We start from the raw sequence: 18,840 nt of genomic DNA on the forward strand, positions 1-18,840 counted from the left end.
TGTTCAAGAGGAATCTTGACCAGTGGATGGGAGATCGTAGGTTTACCCCGGGGATCATCTCTGTATCACTGCTGGACAGAGGCACGGCAAACTAATGGGTATAGTATTCTTCAACCTAAGGGGTAGTGAAAGCCACACAACTATGGCTAGGCTTATAAATGCCCTAGGGCAGATAGCCTAGTATGAACCTATGAACCTATGAAAACAAATAAATGCAAGCCAACAAATTTACATAGCACAAGTGAAAATAAATAAATGCAAGCCAACAAATTTACATAGCATAAGTGAAAATAAACAAATGTAAGCCAACAAAGTAACATAACACAAGTGAAAATAAACAAATCTAAGCCAACAAACTAACATAGCAAAAGTGAAAATAAATAAATGTAAGCCAACAAATTTACATAGCATAAGTGAAAATAAACAAATGTAAGCCAACAAACTAACACAGCACAAGTGAAAATAAATAAATGTAAGCCAACATATTTACACAGCATAAGTGAAAATAAACAGTCATTCATAAAATTTACTTATTAGGATAAAACAAACAAGCTGTTAGATGTTGAGTCTTTTTTAATTCAGTTATACCTATGTACCACACCCTATGTATCTAATTATATATGTTTATTATATATGTGGGTTACCTACACATAATCTAACCCTCATTTAATCAACAGTCAAAAGACTGACTGCTTCGTCCTCACTCTCTGCAGCTAATAGCCTAACTGAAAAACAGGAAGTGCCACTACTCTCTCTAGTGATCTTACGCCCACACCTTGACAATCACCTCAAAGATCATGGCCTCTCTTTCTCAATGCTTGCAGTTTGCCAGTCTTGTTTTAGCCCTCAGTCTATCTACACATTCCCGAGCCAAAGATTCCATGCATTATTTTCTGTACTTTAACCATCACCTACACTTGAGGCTGTGAGCTGCTCCAGGATGTTGTTGTCAAGCTCCATGGTATCTGGCTACACATCTACCTTCGTAGCCCTAACTGCTCATTTTATCAGTGTCTCACTCTCCTTGGTGGACTGTGTTCTTCTTTTCATCATGTACTGCTGCTTCTGCTTTTTCTCTATCAGTCTCTGTGGTCCTCCTTTCTGCCTTCTGACACTCTTGGCCAAAAGCTTAGTGACAAAAGTCATAAAAGACTCAGCTTCTCTGTAGAAGTACTGTACTCCACTATATGAGCTAGGGTGAAAGAATTCAGTAAACAACGCATGGTGCCCCTCACTGCCACCAGCCTATTTGCCTTGCCTTAACTCATCTCGTACTATATAAAACTGGCTATTTCTGTACATATTGGGTAGAAAAAAATGCCATGTTGGTCCACCCAAAGAAATCACAACGACCCAAGAACACAGTTGTGATGTAATTCCTTTTATTGGACCAACAGAGGTTTTGCAATAGCTCAAGTTCTCAGGTTAACAAGACCCCTTCATTAGGACTTTCATTTGAGACCAAAAGCTAAAAGGAATTAAGTATGTCTCAGAAATGAATATGTATGCATCTTTGTTTTGCCTCCACTTTCTTTCTAGTACATATTGCTCCTTTCTATGATCTGTCTTAAAATCAATGTGTATTTTCATTTTCAACTTTTGTTCATAGTTTTTCAACGTTATACATGTTTCATACCAACCCTCAGAATACATTTACTTTCAATACTAAACGTTCCAAACATGAAAATTGCTATTTTTGCCCTTGTTAAATGTGTGTAACATCTGTACTTTCCAGCAAGCTATTTACTTGCCATCACCTTATTTTTCTTTTTCACACTAGCTTTTATTAATTTCCCTCTGCTGAACATAAAGTTGTCACCCATTCAATTGGCCTGAGACCATAGTTGACCCATCCATCTGTATGCTACTCCCTGTGTTGCATCAAACTGTTTGTAATTATGAATTCTTGTAGGGAAGACCATTATCAGACCTTATAACCTCTGCAATTCTGAAGTGCAACAATCTTGTGCAGGACTGGTATTACAGCCACCATGAGCTAATGTCCATTTAATAAGTTCCTCAACTGGGAGTCTTGAATGTTCATCAGCCTTTACAATAATTTAACTAGGTCTGGTGCTTGCTTTTCCTGTCAGTTCTCTGCAAGGGTGTCATCTCTGCAGGGTCTACATATTCTCCCTTTGCATGCATGTTTTTTTCAGCATGAGTGCTTCAGCTTCCTCCCTCATCCCAGGGCATGCTGTAGATGAATAGATGATACTCCAGCTTGCCCACCAGTGCCTGTGCCATATGTTAATGAGACAGTGTATATATCCGGTGACAAACCTGTGTCTCACCCAAGATTATTGTATTACTTCACACCTATGAGAGCCAAATAGGCTCCAGCTCCCTAGTAACCATGAATTACATAAAACAGGTAATGGAGAACAAGTGAAGGAATAAATGCATCTGGGCTGAGCCTGCATTGTTCATGCTATGATCAGTGCTCTATCCTGTAACCAAAAAGTAAATAAAATAAAATGTACATAGGCTAATAAAAGTTTGCGCTTATATTTTCAAGCTGCTTTTTGTAGCTCATACATCTTAACAGGTATACTTATATTTCTTTATGTCTTAGTCTGGAATAAATTTTTTTTCTGCATGGCTTCAATTTGTTGCACTCTATATTACTATTACTCAATTTTTATTGTTTGCACTATTTTCTAGAACTTTGTCATATCTTTGTTCATTCTCCTTTCTGGTCACTGGACAATCAACTAACTTTAAGCAGTTCTAGTATCCATGATATATGTTAACTAGGTAGCCACATTTTTTGTCTTTATTTTTTTTTTATTTTTATTTTATTTTACATTTGTTGACCGGGCTAGTCCAGCTGGATACATGTCCATTTTCAGCAGAGGCCCGGGGATATAAACTCAAATTACACTAATAAATTCAGAAGATAAAAATTTAATACATTATCAATGGAGATTAACATTAAGAAGTTGAATGCAAGATTTACAAAACAATACATTAGTACTAGAAACTTATTTAGATTGGTAAGGTTTTGACAATTATGTAGAAGCCAAGGAAAAAAGAACAGATTCACTAATTAATGTGGTAGCCTTGCAGAATAGTGCTCAAAAAGTGAGAGAAAAAAACTAACAATTTAGTATACATACAAAGTGGAACACATGAGGTCACAACATACTGCTTATTACAGAATACATATTTTGTAGCAGTTACCAGATGAGGCAAGACTAGATATCAGAGTAAGGAGGCATTACTGTTCCACTACAAGGGTTTTGAGAGGGAGGAAAGCAGTAATGCTGTACAGGGGGAGTGTTAGTCTGGATTAGTACATGGGCATAGCCATTGTGATTTAAGGAGTATTTCTAGTTGTCTTTTGAAGAGTGGTTATGATGTAAGTTATGTTAGTTTGCTGGGAAGCCTATTCCAGGTTTTCCCTATAGAATTAGAGAAAAGAGAATCACCTGCTTTGTTGCAGGACTTTTGGATGGTTACTAGTAGTTTATCTGCTGATTGAAGGGTAGTAAGGTTATTGTAGGGGGAGATGAGGCTACAGAGAATAGGAGTATTGCTTGGATGATATAAAATCTTATGGATGATAGTGAGTTGTTGAAATTGTAGCTGGTTTTGCAGTTCTAGCCATCCTAGCTGTTTGAGATTTTGACAATGGTAGGTACGAAATGGGGAGCCAGTGGCAAATCTGGCAATATTGTCATAGGAGGTTGCTAGTTTGTTAAGATTGCTTTTGGAGAGATTAGTAAAAATGGGGGATGCATAGAGGAGGGTAGAGATCAGATTGGTATGGGCAATGGTAGTTCTAGTTTCAGGGGTAAGGAAAGGTTTTATCCTGTAAAGGGAGCCAAGTTTTCTGTTTACAGTTTTAATAGTTGAGTTAATATGGGCGTCATAGTTCAGGTTGTGGTCAATTGTTACACCTAAGAGTTTGATGGTTGGGTCAGGTGATGTGACAGTACCATTGTAGGATGTAACTGTGATATCTATTGGGGAGGATTTTAGTGTTGGTGTACATAACAACAATTTTGTTTTTTTTGGTGTTTAGCAGGAGACACCCTTGAAGAAACTAGTTTTCTACTAGGTTAAATACAGTTTGGGTTATGGATTGGAGTTCAGATGAAGATGAGGCAGTACAAATTAATGTGGAGTCATCTGCATATTGTATGCAGGTAGCTTGAGGAAGATTTATATTTAGATCGTTAATGAAAATATAGAAAAGGAGAGGTCCCAGGATAGAGCCTTGAGGGACACCAAGGGTAATCGGGAGATGTGTGGATAGGTTATTGTCCCAAAGGACAGCTTGCTGTCTAGGACTTGAACCATTGTAGTGCCTATGTGTCAAGTGAGAGTAATTTGAGTATGCTTAGAAGAGTCTGATGGTTAACCATATTGAAGGCTTTAGAGAGGTCAATAAAGAGTGCAGAGGAAAGCAAATTGTTATTATGATGTTTGTTAATACAGTCAGAGAAGGTTAGGAGAGCAGTAGTGGTACTATGGCAGTACCTAAAACCATGCTGACAGTCAGCTAGTAGGTTGTTTTGGAGAAGGTGATCAAGTCGTTGCTGGTGGATGCATTTTTCCATAATTTGAGCTAAAGGACAGGGTAGGGCTATGGGTCGAAATTTAGAGAGTTCGGTTGAGTTACCACCCTTTTGAAGTGGGATAATGTAAGAGACTTTCCAGAGAGATGGGATGGAGCCTTCAGAAATGATTCTATTAATTAGGATGGAAATGGGATAAGCAAGTACTTTTGCTGCAGTTTGCAGGTATTCAGCTGGTAGGAGATCAGCTGAGGGGGTACATGGTTTAAGTTTGTGGAGTAGGGTGTGAATAAGGGATGTAGAAACTGGTTTTAAATGAATGGTAGGGGGTATCCTAGGTGGTGGGGATGGGAGAGTTGAGCTAGCAGTTGGTAAGGAGCTTGCTAGAGATTGTATGGTTTCAGTAAAAAAGGTATTAAAAGCATCAGCGATCTGGCTGGGACTTTTGAGGAGGAGACCTGATGGGGTTGGTGTCTTGAAATGGCTTGGGTGTAGAACTCTATTTATGCCTAACCAGAATGTTTGTGGTTTCTGTTGATGCTTTTCCTAGAGTTTAAAGTAGCATTTTTTTATCAAGAAGTATTGATTTTTTAGTGGCATTTCTCAGCTGTCTAAAGTTTTGATGATCTGTTGGGTTTTTAGAGTTTCTCCATTTAGACCCGATTTTATTTCTCAATATGATTTTCTACCCAGTGTCTTTAGTGAGCCATGGAGCTGCTTTACTTCTAATTCTTATAGAGCAGGTAGGGGCATGGCATTCTAGGACTTGCAAAAATTTTGTGTTAAAATAGGTTACTGCTTCCTCAAGAGGGAGTTGCTTTAAGGGTGACCAGTCACATTCTTGAAGCTCTGCTTGGAAACTTACTGGATTAGAATGTTTTTTGTTCCGGGTAGTTTTAAAGATAGTTTGGTTGGTAATACAGGTTTTGTGTCTGATTATATAAGTAAGGGAGTGGTCACTAATATCATCAGGAAGGGTACCTGCTTTATAAGAGAGGGGATGGCTATTTACTAAGATCCAGTCTAAGATACTTTCTTTGCTACTGGGTTTATGGATTCTGGTTGGGGTGGTAATTGTCTGGGAAAAGCCATAAAGGTTAATATGGGTTGTAGGTTTGGATGAAGTGAAGTTATTCCAATCTATATTAAAATCACCTAGTACAATGGTTTCTTGTGGGAAGGATCTAGAAAGCCAGCAGAGGATATTTTCTAGGATGTTAATGTTATTGCCTGGAGGTAGGTAGGAGCATATAATATATATATATGGATTTACTGGCATTGATCTAAAGTTTAGAGATAAGGATTTCAGCATTGCTATCTAAAGGTAGTTGTACATCTAAAGAAGTAATTTATAACTCCGATTTGTACAGAATTGGTACCCTCTACCCTTTTTGGTTGTTCGGTGTAATCTTAAGATGTTATAGCCAGGTGGGATGATTTCATTGTCCTTTGTTACTGGTTTGAGCCACGTCTCTGTTAGACATAAGAGATCCTTATGTCATTCACTTCTGTTTGTGCCTGAAAAGAAGCACTTGTGAGTTGAAGGATACATTCTTGTACTTGCTCTCTGCACCACATGCATCCATCCCACATGGGTTTAACTTTAGCTATTTATATATATATATATATATATATATATATATACACACACACACACACACACACACACACACACACACACACACACACACACATATATCTTACTTATAATTAAAATGTGTAACATAGTCTGGCAACATCCTGAACTCCTGGCTCATTATCTCTGATCTTGAATTGTTGTCAGTCTTTTTTGTTGTGTATACAAAGGAATGTTCACTGGAAATTTACCAAAACATTCCACAGTCAAGATAAACAACCATTTTATTCCACCTAGCCAGTTGATTACTGGTGAAAACAATTAGAAATAGTTTTAAAGTGTTTGCGTTGACACCAACATGTTGAAAAGAGAGTCACTGCATGACCAGTTTCTCTGAGTCAATGCTCTCGCCGATGTTCTATATTTAGAGATCTGGGGTTTGGGAGCAACCATTACATTGAGGATAGAAGGGGTGCAGCCCCATTTCAAAAAAATCTTTTAAACTATTTAGTTGTGATTGTTTTGCATGGTGGTCAGCTGAAATAGTGGAACAATGTGGTTAGTAAGTTAAGTACATGAAGGTTGGTAGACAAAACTCAATGTAGAGCTTTTCATTAATTATGGACCAGTTCATTGAAAACTAGTACAATTAGCAGCTCAGAGTGAAGTACGGATAATGAATCCTCTTTCTCCATGTGGGGAGTCCCTTGCTCCTTCTTGATTAGTAAAACTGCACAGATATCTCTGAGATGAGCATCATCATCTTATGTGGATATTGTCCTCCACTGTGCCTGTTAATTGACCTGTTACTTTCTTTCTTTCTCATCTGCTGTTATTGTGGAAATAATGTCTGCGGCGGAGGGCCTCTACACCACTGGAAGGGCATTATTCCACAATAACACACACCCTAAAGGGCATTATTGCACTTAGATAATGGGCTCTCTGTAAAATTGTTATGTATTACTTACCTATATATATATATATATATATATATATATATATATATATATATATATATATATATATTTAGTACATTTTTTATGTAAAATAGTTCCTCCACCTAATGTTTCAAAGTTGCTGTAGTATATGTTAATGGTGTTGGAGGAAGCATTTTACATCCAAAATATAACATTTAAAAAATAACCAGGTATTTACTTTATTTTTTGGTCCCTTATTCCTAAAACATTTGGTTTGTTGCCAGTCATTGGAGACTGAATAAATGCTGACATACATTTGACTTTCAAACTTTTATTTCCTTCAAAAAAATTAATGCTAACACAAATCATTTTATTTATGCAAGTTTGTAATTTTATAATACCAATAATTAAAATCTGTTTCTATTTTTGATCCTTTGTCCCCCCTTTATTTTAGGCTTTATCCAGAGTCCTTCAGCTGAAAGGTCCAGAGCTGTGCAAACCTCTTTACTGCTGCTGCTGTCAGTGGTTGATTAACTCACTCACTCACTCACTCACTCACTCACTCACTCACTCACTCACTCACTCACTCACTCTCACATACCCACATACATATATACATACATACATACATACATACATACATACATACACATATTTCAAGCACGGGCATTAAAAGCACTTCTAGCTTGCCAATACACCATAACACTTGTTCCCATAATAAGTGTCCAGACTGCTCTTAAAAATATCTAAACTAGTACGTGCTTTAATGTAATTTGATAGTCTGTTCCATGCATCAGCGACTCTGTCAGAGAACCAATTAGTACGTCTCATTCCTATAGAATCTTCTACACAGGTTGTCTGATGATTCTCTAGTACTTTTTGATAACCTCAAACATTCCCAGAGGTAGTTGTCTCTAAATGCCCTATGTACTCGAATAAGATCTCCTCTTAGATATCTATAAGAGACACTGTACAAGTTCATATATTTTAGTCTTTTATAATAACTTAAATTTTCACTTCCATGGATGCCTTTGGTATATTTCTGTTGCACTCTTTCCAGTTTACTCATGCTTGTCTTCTTATAGGGTTTCCATATTGTTGTTCCATACTCAAGATTGGGTCTAATGTAACTAATAAACAATGATTTCATCATTTTTGATTTCCTAGACTTTATAAATCTTTTTATACAACCTATAGTTCTATAACTATCATTAACCAATTGGTTGATATGATTAGAAAAATTCATAGCTGAATCTACCCATATACCGAGGTCCTTAAATGAGTCTACAGTTTCAATTGCTTTGTGCTGTATAAATATTCACCTTTCAATTTATGTCTGCCAAATCTCATATGCTTAATTTTTGTTGTATTTATCAGCATATTCTTTTCCTGTGCCCAAATGGTCGATTTAGTCAAGTTATTTTGCAAACATGTCTTATCTGTAACACATGTAATCAGTTTATTCAGTTTCACGTCATCTGCATATAGACAGTAGAACACCTCAGATGAAAAAGTTAGGTCTGAAAGATACAATCTAAACAAGTAAGGGCCTAAGACAGAGCCCTGTGGGATACCCTGACTGTAGCCAAGGATTTCTCCTGTCTAGTTGCTGTATGATACTTACCATGTCCTATTTGTAAGCCATGCAGCTATCCATCTTATCAAGAGCACATCAATACCTAGTTGTACTCATTTATTGATCAGCGTTTTGTGTATGACACTTTTAAATGCTGAAGTTAAATCTATATACATTTCATCACAGCACAATTTTTCATTCAGTATTGTTATTATATTGTTATAGAATATCATGTTATAGGTGGTAATAGATCTGTTTTCAACATACGCATGCTGATATACGGTTTCAAGTCCCAGCCTATCCAGTTCTGACAATAACTTATCCAATATTACCTTCTCCGTTATTTTTCCACATCAAGAAAGTAGACGTAAGGGTCTATATGACTCTGGGTTTGTCCTACTCCCCTTTCTCTTGAAGACAGGTTTAATAAGTGCATGTCTCCAATCTTGAGGAATCACCTCATATTTATATGACCTAGTGAATAACAGATATAATGGTACCATAAGTTCTTGCTGAAGTGTTCTCAGGTCGTTACTAATTCTGTCTCCTCCCTGTGCTTTGTTTGGATCCAGTTTGTGCAATTCTTTTTCTATATAATCTAATTTGATTCCAGAATCTGGGGTTACCTGCATGTCACTAAGACAACGTATTACCTCTTTTGTGGAGCCAAACTGTTTTCCATAAGATTTTGTAAATTTATCTATAATCTGTTGTGTCTGAGAATAAATTTTAGAATCTGTGCACAGTTTATCAATGTGCGTGTCTTTACTCCTTCCACATCTTATGTATCTCTATAAAGGTTTCCTATTATGCTCAATATCTTTATATACATTTTCTTCAAAATTTTTTTGATCTTGTCTCACACTATGCTTAATCTGTTTGTCCAGCTTGTTTATTTCAGTTTTCAAAAGTTGTAGTTTGACCTGTCTTCCATTTCTATTTTTTTGTATCTCATCTTAATCAGATATCTTGTTCTTAAGGAAATATATCCCCCTGATATTGTATGCCTAGATCCTGATGTTAAACATTTTTTTGATTTTTTGCATAGGTTCATAGGTTCATAGGTTCATACTAGGCTATCTGCCCTAGGGCATTTATAAGCCTAGCCAGAATGTGTTTGGCTTTCGCCACCCATTTTAAATTTATTTTGCTATGCCCTTTTTCGAGGTTAGTATACTGTGCCTCTGTTTAACAGTGACACAGAAGTGATACCCGGGGTAAACCTACGATCTCCCATCCACTCATCAAGATTCCTCTTGAAGAGAGTCAATGAGGGACTCTGCCTAACCTGGACTGGGATTTTATTCCAGAGTGAAGGGAGCCTCTGGGTTATGAATCTGTCCCTCCAGCATGTCCTATTTATTTCAGTGCTGAGGTTCAAGTCTCTCGAGCGCGTAGCTCGATGGGATTTGGATTTTCTAAGGTGCAGCATGTCCATTAATTCCGGGTTGGACATGGCTTTATACGTCAGGCACAGATCGCCTCTGAACAGGCGGTATGCCACTGAGTAGAGCTGGAGTTTCTTTAACCGGGCAGCATATGGCATCTGTTTGAGCCCTTTGATCCTCTTGGTGAGGTACTTTTGGGGTCTTTCCAGTTGCTGCAGGTGTCTGGTAAGGTACATCCCAAAAGGGGCATTGTACTCAATTATGGGCCTGATGAGGGATGAGTAAAGAGGCACGATGACCTCCTCTGATCTAGATGTCAATCCCTTCATGATTAGGTGGGCTATATAAAATGTTTTTCTAACCACTTTGGCCACGTGGTTGTCAAATGAGAGATTACTATCAACTTGGGTCCCCAGGTCCCTAATTACTTCTTCTGTACTTAATGGATTTCCACCTTTGTGGTAATTTGTGGGCACTTTGTTTTTGCCAAAGGGGATGACTATACACTTTTTGGCATTTAGCTTGAGGCCATGGCTCTGGCACCAGTTGTCTGTTTCTATGAGGCCCTTTTGTAGGATGCTTGTGTCAGCTGGAGAGTCGATTATGGTGCCCAGTTTGCAGTCATCTGCGAACTTGGTCAGCCACAGTCCTTCCGTGTTGGCCTGTACCTCCGAGAAATATATACCGAACAAGAGAGGTCCCAGAACTGAGCCTTGTGGGACACCACTTGTAACTGGTTTGGAGTCTGACATGGCTCCAGCAATTCTAACCATGTGGGTTCTGTCCTTGAGCCAGTTTGCAATCCATCTAGTGACTTAGGGGTTTATATTTAAGCTGGTAAGCTTATCTATAATGCCCGAGTGGGGTATTGTATCGAAGGTTTTTGCGAGGTCCAGGTAGGCTGTGTGGACCACCTTCCCCTCGTCAATGGCCTTGGTGACTGTTTCAAAGAAATCAACCAGGTTTAAGAGGCAGGATCTGCCCTTAACAAAGCTGAACTGGGTAGGATCCAGTGTTTGTAGGTCCCCAATATCTTTATTTATGAGGTCCATGATGATCCTTTCCATAGCTTTGCAGACCAAGCTAGTCTGGCTTATGGGGCGATAGTTTCCAGGATCCGTTGAGGCACCACCTTTATGGAGAGGGACCACTGTTGCTGTACGCCACTCTTTCGGCACATATCCTGTAGTAAGGCTGAGATTGAACAGTAGTTTTATGTTTGGGTTTAGCTCTTCTTTGAGTTCATGTAGGACGCAGCCCGGGACACCATCTGGTCCCATTGATGCTGTGTTTTTTGCTTTGGAGAGGGCGGCTCTTACCTGAGCATCTGAGATGTCAGGGGGGCAGCACTCTTCTGGGATAGATATTTGCCCTTTGGTGGGAGAGGGGAGAAGTTTGCGCTGAACCTGTCAGCTAGGATGTTGGCAATGTCTGTGGGTTCGGTGTATTTTTTGTCATTTTTGACTAATTCTGAGCATATCTGGGAATTACCACCCAGGTTCCTAACATAACTAAAGTAAGCCTTGTGATTATCCTTAGTGTCCTGTGCAATTTTTCTCTCGAAGCTGGCCTTAGACAATTTTATGTCTGCCCGTAGTTTTTTGCTAATACTGATCAGTGATGCCTTCCCTTTTTGGGATTTTGCTTTATCATTTAGTAGCTTCCTCCTTCTATTGTATAGTTTGTTTATGGCTGGGATCCACCAGACAGGACGTCTGCCTTTGGAGGATTGGGTCTTGGTTTTATTTGGGATCGCATGATCCATGCATTCCTGAAGGTGTTCATAGAATGCGTTTATAAGGGATTCTGCGGTCTGGGCCGTATTTTCCACAGGCCCGGGGGCTTTGAAGGATTCCACCTCAGTTTTGAGGAGTGTAAAATTTGCTTTAGAGAAGTTTTTCACTGTGGTTTTCTGGGCAGGGGGTGGGGTCGGGATGTGAATATCCAGTGAGATTAGTTTATGGTCTGATCTTACCAGTGAGGGATACACTTCTGGTCTGGAGCATAGAGTCCCCATGTTGGTGATGATCAGGTCCAGTATGTTTTCCCTCTTGTGGGAGTGGTAACAAGTTGTTCCATAGCATTTGAGTTTATAAATTCTAGGAACCTTTGGGCTAGGGTGTTGGAGCTAGAGTAATGCTCCCAGTCTATGTTTGGGTAGTTGAAGTCGCCCAATATAATGGTGTTTGGAGAGACCTTCATATTTTCCAGTGTTCTCAGGAAGGCCGAGTGGGGTTCCTGGGTTTGGGAGGGTGGTCTGTAGCAGGCTATAAACTGGAAGGCAGTTTTACCCACTGTTAGTTGCACATGGATAGCCTCTGATGCTTCGTGCTTTGCCACCAACCTGGAGGTGTGGGTATCTTTGATGAATATCGATACTCCCTCCTTTTGTGGTTCGGTCCAAGTTTTGGGGCCGAAAAGCATGGTATGAGGTATAACCTGGTAGTGCTGGGGTGCTCTCGGGAGCCCTGAACCAGGTTTCTGTTACTGCACAGATATCGATGTTCTCCATGCTAAGGAGAGTTTCAGTTTCGAGTGCGTGCATCTTGAGGTTTAGACTTCTGGCGTTGAGTAGCATTACTCTTAGTTTCTTATCCCTTGTGTTACCTATGGAGGTGGGTTTGTCTTTTGAGCCTTGCCTAAAAAAGGCACTATGGGGGTAGCAAGAGCCTTTGCCAATATCCGAAAGCCCAGGGGTGACAGGTGCAAGCCGTCCCAAGCGAAGCATCGTGGCTTGTCGAGCATATCATCCCAAGCTGACAGGCATTGGATCCCCTTTGAATGACACCAGTACTTAAGCCAATTGTTGAAATTGATCATCTTGTCTTCATATTGTGGCATCATTCTTGGTGAGGGTAAGATGCTACTCAAGGTCAGGGTCATACCGGCCTGGGCTACATGCTCAGAGAGCTCCTTTATGTCTCTTTTCATGTAGTCCAGGGAGGTACATCTCAGGTCATTCACACCAGCATGGACAATGACTGAGTCATATTTGTACTTGCCTTAGAGTGACCTGAGTGCTTGTGTTATGTGGCGGATCCTAGCGCCCGACAGGCTGCTCACCGTGACCCTCTCCTTGTTCAGCCTGGTGAGCGGGACGTCAGTGTGCCTGACGATAGAGTCACCTATTACAAGTGTATCAGGTGTGTTGTTTAGTCTTAAGGGCTGTGACTGTTTGGCACACTGGCTTTGTGAGATATGTGTTGCACGTGTTTTGTTTTGGGGTAGCGGCTGCTTGGGTGTCTGCTTTGGAGGTCTCTGCTGCTTCGGCAGATCTTTATTTAAAGCCTCCGAGTATGTTTTTGTGTGATTATGTGTTTGGTTTGCTGTCGTGGTAGGTCTATGTGAGACTGGAATTGTAGTGAGTGTGGTTTCCTTCTCCTCCTGACTGGTTATGCCAGTACTGAGTTGAGAGAGCTTAGCCTCCAGTTTGGCTATATGGTTGCATCTCTCACATGTGTTGGAATTTGTTGGGAGGAGGAGAGGGTTGTCTGTGTACATGAGGCAGTTGTAACATTGCCTCAAAATTCCCAGATTCACCAGCTGGACCGGAGAGGAGATTGACAACTGACCTTTGGACATGCTAGAATAATATTGGGAATTGCAGTCAAACAATTTCTGTTTCAAAACTTTCCACAATCCATCTGCAGTTTTCCCACTGAACACCTCACTCCAGTTAGTTTTATATAATGATTGTTTTGTTTCCATATAATCTGTAATTAACATTCTGTGCATTGGTTTAGATTTCAGTTTGGCAGAATTATCTAGCAACAAATTAACCTTTATAACCCCATGATCACTGCACACCAATGGTGGTAAAATTTGACTTTAAGTAACAGTAATTTCTTCAGGAACACAAACAATGTCTAGTACGTTCCGTCCCTGCTAGGTTTGTTTACAGTCTGAAGCAATTGTTGTTCCTGAATACACATTGTGAATAATTTCCTTACTAACCTTGTTGAATCAATGTTATTCCAGTCTGTTTCTGGTAAATTTAAGTCCGCAGCTAATATTATTCTTCCCTCCTGTGTTTCATACAAGAGCTGTATGAATTCCTCTAGGTCATCTGCACTTAACTTTGGTTGTCTATACACTCCAGCAATTGTTATATGTTCCAGGGTTGTCTTTATTGTCACAGTTACAGTCTATAGTATTGGTGTTTTCACTGAACATGTAATAATCACAGGTCTCATAATTATCTTTAATCCCTATCATAACACCTCCACCTGATTTTTTGTTAGAATGTTTGTTACTGTAAAAACATTTATACCCTGACAGAACTGGTTTCCAGTCATTGTTCTTTAATCATGTTTCACAAACAATAACAACATCAATCTTGTGGGAACATAGTACATTTTCCAATAAAAAACTATTATTAATGCTCCTAGCATTAACAACCATCAGAGATGCATAAAATGTTGCTATCTGTGAACTGTTAAATTTTCGACCTGGCAAAAAACCTACTTAATGTTTGTCAAATATTGCAAAATATCTGCTGCAAAAATTCTCTTCCGTGATCTTGACAAATGCACGCCATCCTGTCTGAACACATGTGCCCAAAACTAGGCTTGGATGCACTACACATTTCCATTTTTTAAAACAGAACATTTTTTCCATCTAGGTATTTACCCAAAAACTCTTTTCATTCGCAGTGACCTAACTATACTTTCTATAGGTGATTTGTGAACAATACGTTCTAACACCAGTACAAGCTTTGCGATCTAAGAGGGCTGTCAATTCCATTCTAACAGTCCGAGAATCCTTGTGTATGGCATCATTTGTACCAACATGAATAAAAAGGATCCATACTTTCTTACATTAAGGCATTCCAAGGCTTGTCTCGCATCTTCTATTTTTGCTCCTGGCAAGCATAACACAATTTGATGTTCATTATCATCTCTGCAAATATAAGTATCAGTTCCTCTAATAACTGAATCTCCAATTACAAGAATATCTTTGTTGGCCAGCTTTGAAGAATCTTCAGCTTCTAATACAGTAATATATGCAATGTCAATTGTTACGAAGGCTTGATCTTCATCACCATTAGTCTTATTAGTCCTACTGTTTTCACTGTGTATTAAATTCTCATCCAGCTGGTATTGTAAATCCACAGCTTAAGACATGCAGCCAACATCTCTTTGTCTCTTCTTTTTTCTAACAGTAATGTTCTTCAATTCTTCCACGTTCAATTTTGATTTCTTCCTTTTCACCTGCCACTTGCCTCTTTTTTCTACCTTCTCTGTTGGAAAAATGATGCCTTCTTCTGTAGCCTGAAGATTGACTCACAGAAAACATTTTATCATTCCCTGTAATCTGTGTGTTACATAACAAAGCAGTGTCCTTTTTACTATGTATGCTCTGTCCTTTACAGTCATTAATCAGTTTATCTGTTTTCTTGTTATTTGTTGTGAACTTCTTTCTTTCTTTCTTTTTTTTGTCTCCTTCTAAACAAACTGGATCCTCAGATTGCTGAATACTTGCATCCAGAATTCCAAAGTTGTCAGGGGCTTCATCTTGTTTCACAGGGCTTGAATAATCTTTGCAGACAATAGATGCATCATTTCCTAAGTGTGTTCTATTTGCTCTATGCCTAAAATTATTTATTTCATCAGTCCAGTCATTAATATATGAGACAACAGTTCTCCAAGCCATGCCAATTGCACAAGTGCTATTATCATCACATCTAGATTTACTTCTAACAATGGTAAGTAAATCATCCAACCTTTGACACAAGGAACACAGATCACCAGTGTTATCAGCTGTTACCTTTAAATATGCATACCATTTATTACATTGTACAAGATATTTGTGCATTAGCAAATCGTTAATTGCATACCCACTTAAGGAATCCATATTCAGCTTCAAACGAATAAAATATTACAAAAGAAAAGAATAATCAAAAGCAGTAACTACAGAATTCAAAGAGAACTTAAATCAACTTCTATAACAAAAATCACACCAGCAATATACAACTAAATAATATATTAAGTACAGTAAAGTTATTCCAACCATACAAGTTCTGCAAGCCAAACAAAAGTTATAATTCCTTTACGTCATGCGCAGTAGCTTCTGCTCACTATCACTCACAGTTGCACTTCTTTTTAACGGTGAAGATCAATAAATCACAAACCAAGGTAGGATTGTATAGATATTATCAGAATTTTCTTGTCTGCAGTCTGTGTGAATTTATAGCTGTCTAAGCCCCTTGGGGTGGCTAGAGCTTGCATGTCTAAAACCTCTCCCTTTCTAACAACCAACAGTGAAATGAAAAGTAAAACAATAAAATATGAATCAAAGTAAGTCTTGTTAACAAGCTATCCCTTCCTACCTACAAACAGTTAAAAACAGTGACAACAGATACAATATAAATTGAAATATAGCTTCTCTTACTAGTCAACTCCACAGTAAATCCAAACCAAGTTAGGATTGCTTAGATATGCTCCACCCCTCTACTTCAGAAAATGCATGCTAAAACAAATCCTGTGTCTAATTTTATAAGCGCATTCTTTAAAATGTGTTCTCATTTTGAGCCATTGTTTTCCCTTTATTTTAGGCTTTGTCTGGATATGTTGAGCTAAAAGGTAGAGGGGTACACAAATGTCCTAACTGCTGCCAGGGATTGATCTCACTCTTCACACGCTCTCTCCCTCTCTGTCTCACACACACAAACACATACACACACACACACACACACACACACACACACACACACACACACACACACACACACACTTTTTATGTTTGAATTATTTTTTTACACTGCTAAACAGCAAAACTGCTGCTTAGCAAGTATAAAACAATAATAGTTCAATCAATCTCTTTCTCACTCTCATAAGCACATACATTCTCACACACAGACATAAACACATATATACACACAGAGTTCATTTTATTTTCTTTTTTTCTTTTTTTTTTACACTCAGTAAACAGCAAATATACTTAGTGACTGTAAAATTATGGCAACAGTTAGGTTATTTTCAGTCCGAGCTCCATGGCAGCTTGATATGGTGCTGTAAAGCATCAGACTCATTTTTCAGGGGGCATTACCTGTAGATTAACACCCTGCTGTAGAACGTTCATTCTCCAATCAGGGTGAGATCTGCACATTGCTCATTTTCTAATTTTTATGTAAACACAAGTTTTATACACTGTATACTTTATTACTGTTTTTTTTCATTATATTGTCTTGGTTTGCATTTCCTGCATCTCTACTGATGTTAGTATAAGATTCTTTAGGTCATATCTGGTTCTGTCAAAACAGTCTTCATTAATCTTTGTTAGCTACATCTGTGTTCTTCTTTTCTGTCACAGGATATACAGTTCCTTCCCAGTGGTCTTAACAATCCCATTACATTTGTTGTTTCATTCTCTTCCTGTGCATCATTCTTGAATTTATAGTTTTCAAACAGTACTTTTTGGGGGCTGTAAGTGTCTGTATGACATTTTTTTTTACATCTTTGCATTTTTCTTCCAGGTCTGACATAGTCTCATAAAACTGTTAGTCCTTATTCTCTGCCATTTCTAATAATAATGCATTCAGTTTTTTTATCAGTGATAATATTAAGGACAGTGGTGTAATCATTATATCTGTCCACCTATCTCTTCTACTGTGGACCAATATTTTATGCATCTTAGTAATTTGCAGATATTGGCAGGTTGGGTATATCTAGTCACATTTTCTTTGGCTTGATTTGTCATAACTGGCACTGACTGCCTTTATATGTATGCTCTCTATTTGCAGTTACATTGGCTGCACCTATACATTTGGAATCTTTGATTATGTTTTTCCTAATTGTAACTGAAAAGTCAAGTATTTATTGTGTTTCATCCAGATGAATGACCTCCCTCTTATGAAAAAGACATACATTTGACTTACAAATGTCTTTCTCTTCTTTCCAGCATTTGCACTTTTATGCCTGATCACGTATTTATGCACTCTCATATATGGGGCAAATCTTCTTCATTAGTATTCTGTTTATCACGGTGGACTATCTTATAATCCCCTCATATATAATAGTAAAAGAAAAGTTAGTGTAACTGCAGGATTGTCAGTTTAAAAGGCACGCCTCTCCAAGGAACAAAATAATACTCACAAAACTACAGTAGTGATAAAACAACAATCAGTAATGTGACTGGCCATGCTACTTGAAAAGTAGCAAATAAAAAAAAACTACTACTTTTCCTTCAAATGTTATTTTAAATTCTAGTCAATAAACACAGAAATAGAAATTCACCAGTGGCTTACAGCATATTCATGGGGTTCATGGATTATTCATCTAGACTTCCTGAGGCTCAACTATTACCTGAAAATAAAACTACCAATAACTAGTTACGCCTAAAAAAAACATTAACAAATGACAGCATTTCACTTATGTCCATTGTAGCGGATCAGACTTCCAGGGGCACTAGCAAATTACCATTCAAGTTATAGTCTCATCTGGGAGCACAGCCATATGAAAAGTGATGAGCTACCACTGGCCTATACACCGGGCTTCTGGATTACTGAATCTGGCTTTCAAAGGAAAATAAGTTTATGATCACAAATGTCAGGCCTGCTTCAGAGCTAGTCAGCTTATAAGTACAGTAATGTTCATAGCAGAAAAGTGTTGCCTAGGCAGCAAAAAGTTAGTAAAACTCCTTTTCTGATATTTCATTGAGAAATTATTTACACAGAATAAGACAAAATACCTAACAGAATTTAGCAGCAGTTAATGCAACAACAGAAAAAAATGAAGACATCTTGTTTGCAGATATGAACCATTTTAGAAAATTTAGTGTTCACATTTTTAAACTGAAATCAAAACAATTCATACTGATAAGTGCAAGATATTAAACTCAAGAGGAAATACTAACTATGATT

The 18,840-nt window shown here is 38.2% G+C and overlaps 1 protein-coding gene across 4 annotated transcripts in view; it reads left to right on the plus strand.

Annotated features, from left to right (window-relative positions):
- The window catches only part of KAZN (kazrin, periplakin interacting protein), a 2,853,667-nt gene that overhangs the window by 2,831,451 nt on the left and 3,376 nt on the right, over window positions 1–18,840 (plus strand). The window lies entirely within an intron of this gene.

The sequence above is a fragment of the Protopterus annectens genome, chromosome 2.part1, assembly GCF_019279795.1.
Source record: "Protopterus annectens isolate FY-2018-M chromosome 2.part1, PAN1.0, whole genome shotgun sequence".
Lineage (NCBI taxonomy): Eukaryota > Metazoa > Chordata > Ceratodontiformes > Protopteridae > Protopterus > Protopterus annectens.